Genomic DNA, 12,591 nt, shown 5'->3' on the forward strand with positions numbered 1-12,591 from the left:
TTTGAGAGAGAGTGTCTCACTTTGTCACCCAGGCTGGATGCAGTGGCACAATCTTGGCTCACTGTAACATCTGTCTCCTGGATTCAAGTGATTCTCATGCCTCAGTCTCCTGAGTAGCTGGAATTACAGGTGTGCACCACCACGCCTGGTTAATTTTTTTGTATTTTTAGTAGAGACAAAGTTTCACCGTGTTGGCCAGGCTGGTCTCAAACTCCTGACCTCAAGTGCTCTGCCCACCTTGACCTCCCACATTGCTAGGATTACAGGCATGAGCTGCTGTGACCAGCCAAGAGATATTATTTTTAAAATCGTAAGGAAGAGAAAATATATTTACTATTATTAAGTGGAAGTGAATCACATAAAAGTCTTCCTTCTCTTCTTCACGTTGAGTCGGCTGGGGAGGAGAACAGGAGGGTTGGTCTTGCTGTCTTAGAGGTGGCAGAGACAGAAGAGATGGAGGAGGCGAAAGGAGAGGCAGTCACACGCAGTGAAACTTTTATTGAGAAGATCCACTATCAGTGGGCCCACACAGTTCAAACCTGTGCTGTTCAAGGGTCAACTGTACAGTCATCCCTTGGTATCCATGAGGGATTGGTTCCAGGACCAGCCCCCCCGCCCCTCCCCTGTGCAATGGATATGAAATCCACGAATGCTCAAGTCCCCTACATAAAAAGCTAATAGGATCTGCATATCCTCCCATACACTTTAGATCATCTCTAAATTGCTTGTGACACCTAATACGATATAAATGCCACGTGAATCGTTGTTATACTTTACTGTTCACGGAAAAGTGACAAGAAAAAGCTTGTACATTTCAATATAGATGCAATCATCCACATTTTTTCCTAGTATTTTCAATCCTCAGTTGGTTGAATGCCCAAACGCAGAACCCACAGATAAGGAGGGCTGACCGTATGCCATTTTTTACTTTTTATGGGAATGGCTGCAGCCCATAATCATGTTTATAACCTTTTTAATTCAATACACCATGTCAATAAATTTCTATAATACTATTTAAAATACTGCGGAACATTCCATCACATAAATACGCCACAACTTATTGCCCAATTCCCTACGACTGAACATTATGATGACATGTAACTTTTTTCTCTATGACGGATTACAATTCAACAAACTTCTCTGTACCTAAATCTTAGCATAACTTTTTAATGATTTTCTTAAAATAAACTTCTAGAAGAGGAGCTGCTGAGTTTAAGGTTTTTTTTTTTTTTTTTTTTTTTTTTTTTATTTTTTTTTTTTTTTTGTTTTTTTTTTTTTTTTTTTTTTTTTTTTTTTTTTTTTTGGATAAATACTGCCAGCTCACCACTGAAAAAAATTGTACCAATTTGTATTCTCTCGGTAGTGTGTGAGCTGTTCTCTGCCCCAGCAGTCTCCGACATCTTTTTTTCTCAACCAATTTCAGAGGAAAAAAATAAAATACTAAAACCAGTATTTTATTGTTTTAATTCATTGTTCATGTCCCTGAATGATGCAGGGCAAAGAAACGTCAAGAAGCTTACGCCTGTAATCCCAGCACTTTGGGAGGCCAAGGCGGGCAGATCGAGTTCAGGAGTTCAAGACCAGCGTAGCCAACATGGTGAAACCCTGTCTCTACTAAAAACACAAAAATTAGCCGGGTATGGTGGCACGTGTCTGGAACCCCAGCTACTCAGGAGGCTGAGGCAGGAGAATCACTTGAACTCGGGAGGCAGAGGTTGCCAACACTGCACCATTGCACTCTAGCCTGGGCAACAAAGTGAGACTCCATCTCAAAAAAGGAAGAAGTTTCCATATCCAGTAAAGAAAATTTAAGCAAATAATACTAAAGAGGCTGGGTGTGGTAGCTCACCCCTGTAATCCCAGCACTTTGGGAAGCCGAGGTGGGCGGATCACTTGAGGCCAGGAGTTTGAGACCAGCTTGGCCAACATAGCGAAACCCTGTCTCTACTAAAAATACAAAAATTATCTGGGTGTGGTGGTACACGCTTGTAATCCCAGCTACTTCAGAGACTGAGGCAGGAGAATAGCTTGAACCTGGGCGGCGGCGGTTGCAGTGAGCTGAGCTTGCGACACTGCACTCCAGCCTGGGCAACAGAGCAAGGCTCTGTCTCAAAGGAAAAAAAAAGAAAGAAAAGAAAGAAAAAGAAGAAAAAATACTAACGGGAGTCAGAAAGTGTTTTCCATCATAAGGATGGAGAAGCCACGTCAGTGGTCTGTGCCTAGCCGTGGGCACCAGCACATGGGGCATGATGGTACCCAGCAATGAAAGGAAAGCAAGGGCGGGGGGAGCTATTGGGAGAATCAAGTAGATCCAGAAAGCTCTAGAAGAAGCCAAAGTTATCTCCTAAAAGATCCTACTAGGTACATGGAGAACAAGGGGAAACACTCCCCTCATAGTGCCAGAGAAAATGCTTCTACCTGGACCTTGAGGTCCAGCTGCCTAGTTATGATGTCCCCAGAACCCACTAGGTAAGGGAAGAGCCTCTTCCCATCTTCCACGAGCTTATCTGAAAGCTCGAGGTCTGGTGTTAGCCCAGCATTTAGCTTAAGAAAAAAAGCAGCCGGGCGCGGTGGCTCTCGCCTGTAATCCTAGCAGTTTGGGAGGCCGAGGTAGGTGGATCACCTGAGGTCAGGAGTTCAAGACCAGCCTGGCCATCATGGTGAAACCCCATCTTTTAAAAAAAAAAAAAAAATGTACTTTCCAAATCTGTTGTTAATAAGGAGCCTAAGGCTGGGTAAAACTTATATTTTTTTTTAATAAGAAAAAAAGCAGAGTAGCCCTTTGCAGCTTTCCCCACATTTACATTTCTCTTCTCACTCTTTTCAAAATACTTCCCTTATCAAAGCCATGCCAGTAGCAGACACTACATGAATGACAGAAACAGAGCCGTTTCACGAGGCGGGCGGCAAGCGCTGCAGTTTTGTGCTTTCACAGTCACAATCTCTAATCCTCCCAGCTCTGTCTTGGCCACAAGGCAAGGCTGGTTACTGGTTTTTGTTTTGTTTCAAGCCAGGGTCTTGCTCTGCCACCAAGGCTGGAGTACAGTGGCGCGACCACGGCTCACTGCAGCCTCCATTGATCCTGCCACCTCAGCTTCCTGAGTAGCTGGGACTACAAACCTGTGCACAACACCATGCTCAGCTAATTTTCTTTCTTTTTTTTTTTTTTTTTCGTAGAGATGGGGTTTCACTATGTTGCCTAGGCTGATGTCAAACTCCTGAACACAAGGGATCCTCCTGCCTCAGCCTCCCAAAGTACTACTATTACAGACATGAGCCACTGCACCCAGCCCTGATTACCATTATTCTCATTTTACACAACCCTGGGGCTGAAAGGGTAAACGATTTGCTCTAATCATAATTTGCGGAAGAGTGATGTCAGAACTAAAGGCTCCACGCTTCTGTGCTCCCAACCTCATGACCAGGAAGCATGCAGAACCATCCTGCTCCTCCTGATCACAGCACAAAGGCTCACATACACACTCTGATGCTCACTTAGCATGGCCTTCCACCTAGAAGAAAGAAGATGCTTGGGAGCAAGCCGGCTTATCCACGCGCCAGTTCATCGGGAACGGAATGAGAACACAGAGCCCTAGAGCAAACTCCTCTAGTGTAAAATTCACAGGAAAGAAAACAGAATTCATAAGCAAAAACGGAATAAGAAAGGGTAAGGAATTATTCTGTAAGTGGTGTGAAAGTTTTATTCAAGTGTTTACGTTTCTCTCAGTTCTCTAATCAGAAGTCATTTAACACACATCATAGAAAACACAAAAACAGAAATAAAACCTAAGATGCTGCTTTACTGACCCACTTCAGAAGTCTTCTGATTAATCTACTCTCATTTCTCAGGAAACACTAGATAGTATATCCGTTTTTGTCTCTTGCAGAATGTCACGTTACAAACCCAAAATCAACAAGCATGAAATTAAACCATTTTCTTCAGACTAATTCACCTTTGTTCACTCATTCTCCACATACATGCTCACACTATCTCAAAGAACCTCTAAGGGTCCAGATACTTAATCCGCATTTTATGGAAATTCTTTTATTTTGCAAGGAGAATAGGATGTCTCTAAGAATTCCTGAAGAAAACATATCAACTAATATTCCAACTTCAGCTTGATAGCACATATAACTGGGTCTTAGCACTACCCCAGAAACATGTGCCATTCTCTTTTAAAACTTCATTGTTGTTTTTAGATCAAATAGCTACCCAAAGTAGAGGGCAAGAACATGACTACATACTTCTCTTTTCCACCTAAAATTAATCTCACTAGTGCCAATTATTTTCAGGAAAGAAACTCGTCTCCAAAGGGTGCTTGAAAAAAGAAAAAAAAATTGGACAAGAACGTTACACCTCCGGGCAAATCCTTTACATCATTTGAACCTTGGCAAGTGAAACTCTGGAGAGACAAGTGAATTTATCAGGAATCTGCTTCATCAATCTGAAAGAGAAAATTATGTTAAGGGATAAGCCACCATTAATTAATATTTATTGTATCCCCACTGGGTAAATGACACTGCAGTCACCATTTTACAGAAGAGAGAACACAATTCCTGCACTCAAACTGCTTACAATGTAATCCTCAAGGCACTCAGATATGACACAGAATAATGATATATAATACACAGCGCTTTGCAAAAGAGCTAACCACTCTTTGCCGACACCTGCATTTGAAATTGCTTTCCAGTGATGGAAATGAACTGGCCTGGATCCATTTCTACTCCTTCTCCACACTTCCTCACTGCTCGGAGCATGCACTTTTAAAGAGCACATGTAAGGGTATATCGTCCATGACCACGGTTCATATAAATAAACACACAGAATGAACTTACTAGATTAAAACTGGTTCCACATAGGTCTCTCCATGGCCCAGCCTGCTGATGGAATCAACTCTTTCTGGGCAGAATCCATGAGATCTTTTTCAAAGGAAATGCCTGATGTATGTTTGATGGGTGAATAAATGGAGGAAAAATGAAGGGAGGAAGGAAATGGGAAGACAGGGCAAGTGAAAGGAAGGAGGATTAAAGGGAGGCAGAACAGGGGAAGAAGAGAAGGGAAGAATAAAGAAAGAAGAAAGACAGAAGAAGGATCGAGTTCCAAGGTTTCTGGAAGTTTTAAGACGCTGGCATGGTTCTCTAGCAGATCTGAGAAGTCCTTTCCACTGCCCCTAGTTTGTTGTTGCTACTTTCACCCGAGGAATAAAAGATCTTGTCCCCCTTTAGCCTGGGACCTAGAAGCTTCAGCCTTAACGATTATTTCTCTCCAATACCAATCTCCCAGCATGGGTAGAGCATTTTAACTGCACATTATACATCTCTGGGCACACAATCCCAAATTTCTTAGAGCCTCTAACTTAATCTGTATGACTGATCGTGGGATAAAGAAAGCGCTACCTGAATGAGTTCCAGACTCAACTTCCAGTGAAGTCCAAGAATTCGTTTTCTCTTAGTTAATTTTTATCCTCTCTTCAACCTTGGCTTACAGGTTGTTTTCCCCAGGCAGCCTTCCACCATCCTCCCAAAAGGCCATGATCCCCATCATCCATAAAACACATCATAGTTGTAATTAACTTACCACTTTTTTTCTTTTTTCTTCCTTTTTTTATCCTGGAGGCAGGGTCTTGCTCTGTGGCCCAGACTGGAGTGCTGTGGCGAGATCACGGTTCACTGCAGCCTCCGCCTCCTGAGCTCAGATAATCCTCCCACCTCAGCCTCCTGAGTAGCTGGGACTATAGGCACATGCCACCATGCCCAACTAAGTTTTTTTTTTTTGTAGACACAGGATTTTACCATGTTGCCCAGGTTGGTCTAAACCCCTAAGCTCAAGCGATCTGCCCACCTTAGCCTCCCAAAGTGCTAGGATTACAGGTATGAGTCACTGCACCCAGCCTCTACTGATGTGTTGTCACTAACTGGTTAATCTCTCTTGCCCTTACCAGGCTCTAAGTGCCACTTTGTCTCTTCTGTTTACTGTTGTTTCCCCAAACCTAGGACAAGATGTGGCAAACAGTGGGCAAAAAAAGAAAGAATGAGTTAGAACAATGAGTGAATGAATGAATGAATATACAAAGGAGAGCACCCAGGAATCTCTTTGAGAGCTGGGAAGTGGCTGTTCTCCTCCCTTCACACAGGTAAGAAGATTGGTTTAAATGCCACTAAGAGATGGATCGATTTGAACAAAAACAATGTATACACCCAATCTAAGTGACAGCCAGTGGGACTTTAAAATTAGCAAGTAAAAAAGGAGGTACAATATCATTTCTGGGGATAAGTAGGACCAGGTTTGGGTTTTCTGTTTTGCTTTCTCGTTTTTTTTTGTTTTTTTTTTTTAATACATTTTTATTTTAAAAAATGTTAAGATGGGGTTTCACCATGATGGCCAGGCTGGTCTTGAGCTCCTGACCTCAGGTGATTTGCCCACCTCGGCCTCCCAAAGTGCTGGGACCACAGATGTGAGCCGCCCCACCCAGCCTGTCTTCTTGTTCTATCAAGACTGAGAAGCTCAGCAGGCAGGACAAGGTTTCATATTTTCCTTGTATACCTCCCAGGGTTTAGTTGATTACAGTCAACGAGAAAGTTTGGTAGCAAAGAATAGAAACCACCCACACTCGTGCAAGGAGAAGGGGATTTGTTGCATAGATATAGGAAAGAGGTGCCCAGAATTTACCTGAAACAGCTGCTCCCTCTTTTCTCCAGAGATAACGGCAGTCTCTTATTTCTCTCTGCCCCTCGGTCTCTATGATCCCTGGTTTTCACACCTTTCTCTCTCTTCTTGCTCAACTCAACCTCCTCCACTTGCAACAAAGCCCAGCAGAGCCACTGGAGCCCAGTCTACTCAAGCCTGCAGTTTCTTTCTCTCTAATTCAGATGAGAGAAAGTGAGTTTGAGTTACTGGCCCTAGGTCAGTTGCCTGCCTCGACCCCCTCAGCTGACACTTGGGATGTGGAAAATAGTGGCCATATCATGCAGCACACCATGTGGACACAGATCCCCCATTTCAACATAGGGTCTTCACTCTGCCCACTGCTCTGACTGTGATATTTGGCCCAATATAGAAGTTTTTTTTTTTGAGACAGGGTCTCACTTTGCCGTCGCCCAGGCTGGAGTGCAGTGGCACAATCGTGGCTCATTGCAGACTGAATCTCCACGGCTCAGGTGATCCTCTGAGCTCAGCCTCCCAAGTAGCTGGGAGTATAGTCTCATGCCACGACATCCGGATAACTTTTATTTTTGTAGAGATGGGGTCTCATTATGTTGCCCAGGCTGGTCTTGAACTCCTAGCCTCAAGTGATTTTCCTCCTCAGACCCTCAAACTGCTGGGATTACAGGTATGAGCCACTATGCTGGCCCCAGTAAAGAATTCTGATATTCATGAGCTATAAGGATACGCACTATTTACAAATACTTTTAAAACTGGTTTCACAGGATTTGTATGTCAACTGGAACATCAGTTAAGGCTTTTATGCAAGACAATTAATCAAATAATGGAATGTTTCTCAAAACTTCACACTGACATGACATGACTGCCAGGGTTACAAAGCTTCCTGTCAGGCGGCCTGAAGTGTACTACCTTCTTATAAATGCCTGTGATGAACACCCAGCTATAACCAAGCCCAGAGCACCCCGCCTCCTCTTCTTTCATTTGCAGTACAATCTCATAATGAAAAGCCAATAGAATCTGCCAGTTTATAGAGGAGACTGAAGAGAAACGAGGGTTCAGTCCACAGTCCTCTCTAAGCTTAGCCTTTCCCTGGTGATTCCTAAGTCTAGAAAACAACCCAATTAGCTATGTTATCTACTTTTTCATATCAGGTCTGCAGGTCTATATGTTCATTAACTTTGTGGAAATTAAAATTACCACCAAGGAGCTCTAGATTTTGCTACAGTATTAGCCAAGTCTCTCTTTCAAGAGCCCTCTTGCGTTTTGCTCACGTAGTTGTAATTAAAACGGTTCTCTTTTTTCATGGGAATAAGTTCTTCTCCCATGACCATCACTAAGCCACTGAGAAAAAAAACTCAACTGCGCTCCCTGCAATAACCACTTGGAAAATACAGGATCTAAAAAATACAACTGTATGTAATTCACACAAACGGTGACTTTCTATCCTGTCCCTGCCTCCTCATAAATACACTACCTACTTGGCAACATGATGTTTCTTGACTTCCTGTCAGGTGACACCTGCCTAGAAAGCTTTTCCTCCCCATGTCTCATGGACAAAGTCCTATGAGGCTTCCAATGCCCTTCCTCAGTTCTTCTTCACGAAGCCTTCCCCGCCTCCCACTTAGAAGTCACCATGCTCCAGTCTCTCAGAGCTCTCCCGTGAGCACCTGCCCTTCTTTTCTGTAAGGCCTCGAGGTCTGAGGGGCAGGCCCATGTCCCTGCTCTTGTATCACTTGGCTAGTGCAAGGTGGCGCTGATTAAGTTTTTCATGAACCACTGAATGCACCCTTCAGCCTCTAGGACTATGCCTCAGGCTTCAGATTTGTTTCTTCCAGGTGAAAATACTCTGCTTCAGTTGTTATTATGGTGCCAGTAGTTGGGGATGTCACAGGGTGAACCTCAAAATTTGGGTTCTGTCTGGGAGGTCACATGGGTCCTTGGCTTCATGTAGAAAGGAATTCAAAAGCCAGCCTACGGAGTAAAGAAAAAGCAAGTTTATTAAGAAAGTCAAGTAGGCTGGGTGCGGTGGCTTACGCCTATAATCCCAGCACTTTGGGAGGCTGAGGCGGGCGAATCACCTAAGGTCAGGAGTTCGAGACCAGCCTGACCAACATGGAGAAACTCCATCTCTATCAAAAATAAAAAAAAATAAAAATAAATAGCTAGGCGTGCTCGTGCATGCCTGTAATCCCAGCTACTCCGGAGGCTGAGGCAGGAGAATCACCTGAACCCGGGAGGCGGAGGTTGCAGTGAGCGAAGATCGCACCACTGCACTCTATCCTGGGCAACAAGAGAAAAATTCAATCTCAGAAAAGAAAAAGAAAGTAAAGGAATAAAGGAATAGCTACTCGATAGAGCAGCCCTGAGGGCTGCTGGTTGGCTATTTGAATGGTTATTTCTTCATCACCAGCTAAAACAGGGATAGATTGTTCATCAGTTTTCCCAGAAGGGAGGGTTCCTCCTCCTTCTTGGGAAGCTTCCCGACATTGCCACGGCATTTGTAAACTGTGATGGCGCTGGTGGGACTGTTTCCTACATATTAAGGCATTATAATTAGCGCATGCCTAGCAGTGAGGACGACCAGAGGTCACCTTCACAGCCATCTCGGATTTGGCAGGTTTGGGCTGGCTTCTTTAACGGCATCTCATTTTATCAGCGGGGGTTTCTGTGACCCATACCTTGGCAAAACCAGTCCTGCCAAACTCTTGTCTCAGAGCTGGCCAAATTTTGGCTAATCTAACCATTTACAGAAGAAGAATGCATTTTCTCCTTCAGTTCAGAAAATAATTACCAATTGTCTCCTTTTAGACTTATCTGTGTACTATTAATTCACCACTTTTAAACTAAGCTTTTAGAAAACATGTAATATTAGTATCCTTCTAGATATTTTTTCAGATTTCTCAAATGCAAAATAAACACATGTTGTAATTCTTTCCCCCACTACAACATAAATACATATTTCACTCTAGGAATAAATTGGTGTATTTTCACATAAATTTCACGTAAATAAATAAAAGGTAACCGGCAGCCTAAGGAAATGCTCCCTGGCTCCATTCCTAGGCTTCTGACTGTATACTTCGCCCTCCACGCCACCCCAACGCACCAAGAACCGAAACCCACATCTGTAAACAAGGCAATTCCTCTAGCAAGAATCTTTCTTCAAATTGAAATATATGCTAGATTTTAATCAAGCTGCATTTATTTTACAAACCATTTCCTCAGCATTCACATTGGGTTGGTATTACCCCTTAAGGGGTCTTACAGCTCTGAAAGCCTTGTGAATCTGAAGAGCAATGACCATTTTTGCCCATTCCATTGCTGCCCCCTGCTGACAAAAGAATGGACACCTTTGGCAGACACTGCTCTTTCCTGAGAAGATGGCAGTTGCAGAAAAATAAGCCAACTGACCTAGAGTGCCAAGCCCCATGAAAAACAAGAAAGGGGCCCTTAAGACATGGTACCTGGCTGGGCGTGGCAGCTCACACCCGTAATCCCAGCACTTTGGGAGGTCAGGAGATCAAGACCATCCTGACCAACATGCTGAAACTCTCTCTCTACTAAAATACAAAAATTAGCCAGGTGTGGTGCTGCACGCCTATAGTCCCAGCTACTCAGGAGTCCCAGCTACTCAGGAGCTTGAAACCAGGAGGCAGAGATTGCAGTGAGCCAAGATCGCGCCACTGCACTCCAGCCTCACGACAGAGCAAGACTCCGTCTCAAAAACAGAAACAAAAAAAGACATGGTACCCAAATGAGCAGAGGAGACAAAACATGCATGCATGAAATAATCAACAGAATTAAAATATATTATCTTTTATATAAAAAGATAATATATTTTAATTCTAAAATAACTCATTATAAAAATATATGAGTTACATAGTCAGGGCTGCCAAGACTACAGGATTTGGGAAAAGGAGAGGCAGGTGAAGACGAAAACGCCATACAGGCTGTCAGTTCCCAACCTGTTCACCGCTAAGGAACCACCTCACCCACTTCTTGCTTTCAGTTATTTGTCTACATAAGAAAACCCCAGCCAAGAGCAAAGAAAGAGATAACCGCTTGACTTTCATTAGGTAGTTTTAAATGGTGAAAATAGTTCATGGATCCCCTAAGAGAGAAGGTTCTGAAATCTAGGAACCCTAAGATGCCATTTCAATGGGCTTTTCAAGGGGTTTGGGAATATTCACAGAATATATTTGGATTTAGGATTACATGAGGTTTACTGGGGATCTGAAGGAACTCCCCAGGCCTCCACAACCAAGTTTTATTGGGGTCTAAAGGAACTCCCCAACCTCCTTGATTTAGAAGGAGACAAGATAATCACCCCTGGCACCTGGACCCATCTAGATTAAGTAAATTTACAAGGCTGCAGAAGGAGGTCTTCAGGACTCAGACCTTATAGAAGTTAATCACTTACGTCTTTAGATGAATACACACTTACATATTGACATATAGCTTAGAAGGTGTATACACTCTGGAAAACTTAGTAATTTTGAGTTGGTCTGACGATATTTTCCCGCCTTCTCCCTATACCGCATTACAGAAATAAACCCTCTTTGTTCTTAGTTCGTCTGCGTCTTGTTATTGGGCCGCAAGAATAAGCACCCCGACCCTTGGTTCAGTCTGGGAATACTACGTCATTTTAGCCACACATCATGAAACATGTTCATTTAGGAAGCAATAGATTCAATGTAAAACATATTACACTTCTCTTGCAGAATGATTCGCCTAGCAGATTTTTTTGTTAAGTTACCAAATCAGTTACAGCTGATTCTCATTATGCACAGTAGTTATGTTCGATTAAAGTCTCCACAAGCACTGAATTAGACAGTACTAAATGTTAGCTCCTGGGGAAATAGAGGGTTAGGTTCCCACAAATCTCTGTTCACTACCTTTTTATCAACCAAAATACCATTAGCTTTATACAGGTTCAATTGCCAAGGTCCTTGTAAAATAAGCCAGTTTTGTTAGCATTGAAAACCAGCCGTTCCACATAACCCCTGTCCTTTTTTAACATTTAGCAGGTACAGTCCATCATCAGTGGTTCTGCTCCAAAAAGTCACCCCAAATAGTGAATGAGCAAATACCGAACCTCTGGGGAAATGTATGTATGGGTGTTTCTCACATAGACTATAACATTAAATGCAAAAACACTCATCTTGGTGGATTTTATTTTATTTTACAAAAGAGAAAATGAGGTCCAAAAGTGGTCAGCCACTTGCCTGAGTCTACATCACTAACAGATGCCAGCGCTGGGATTCGAACCTCCACCACATGGTCCCAGAGCTGAACTTCTGGTACTGCACTGCAATCCACTGGCCCTGCCGTCTCCATCCTCTGGTCATTTCTGCATGAAGCTGAAACAAGAAGGCTGAGCCCTGCCTTGTTTGCCCTCCCTGGGAACATACGCATCTGGAAACACAGTTTTCACCTTCTGTGTGTGTCTGCAAATGACCACCAAAGCCCTGCAAGTATCAATGAAGTTATGAATACATTTTAGCAAGTAGGAGAATTTGCAAATACAGAATCTGTGAGTAATGAGGATAGACTATATTTTTAAAATTCCTTCTCGGATTCTTGATTCTCAGAACCTTCCTCTTCTGTAAATGTAACACTTTTCATGTCATATCGCCTTTCAAAATGTGTAAGCCAGCACTAGCAAAGAAGAGTTTCACATTTCCTGATCCTAGGTAATTTCCAAACTTTTTTTTGAGACGGAGTCTCACTCTGTTACCAGGCTGCAGTGTAGTGGCGGAGTCTTGGCTCACTGCAACCTCCGCCTCCTGGTTTCAAGTGATTCTCCTGCCTCAGCCTCCCAAGTAGCTGGGACTACAGGCGTGTGTCACCACGCCCGGCTAATGTTTTTATTATTTTTATTTTTAGTAGAGACAGGGTTTTAGCCAGGATGGTCTTGATATCTTGACCTC

The 12,591-nt window shown here is 43.2% G+C and overlaps 1 protein-coding gene across 2 annotated transcripts in view; it reads right to left on the reverse strand.

The window, feature by feature from the left end:
• OSBPL10 (oxysterol binding protein like 10) overlaps positions 1 to 12,591 on the reverse strand; it is a 338,334-nt gene that overhangs the window by 106,020 nt on the left and 219,723 nt on the right. The gene's annotated exons all lie outside the window — the stretch shown is intronic.

Source organism: Cebus imitator, unplaced genomic scaffold (assembly GCF_001604975.1).
Source record: "Cebus imitator isolate Cc_AM_T3 unplaced genomic scaffold, Cebus_imitator-1.0 Scaffold21, whole genome shotgun sequence".
In the NCBI taxonomy this organism is placed as follows: domain Eukaryota; kingdom Metazoa; phylum Chordata; class Mammalia; order Primates; family Cebidae; genus Cebus; species Cebus imitator.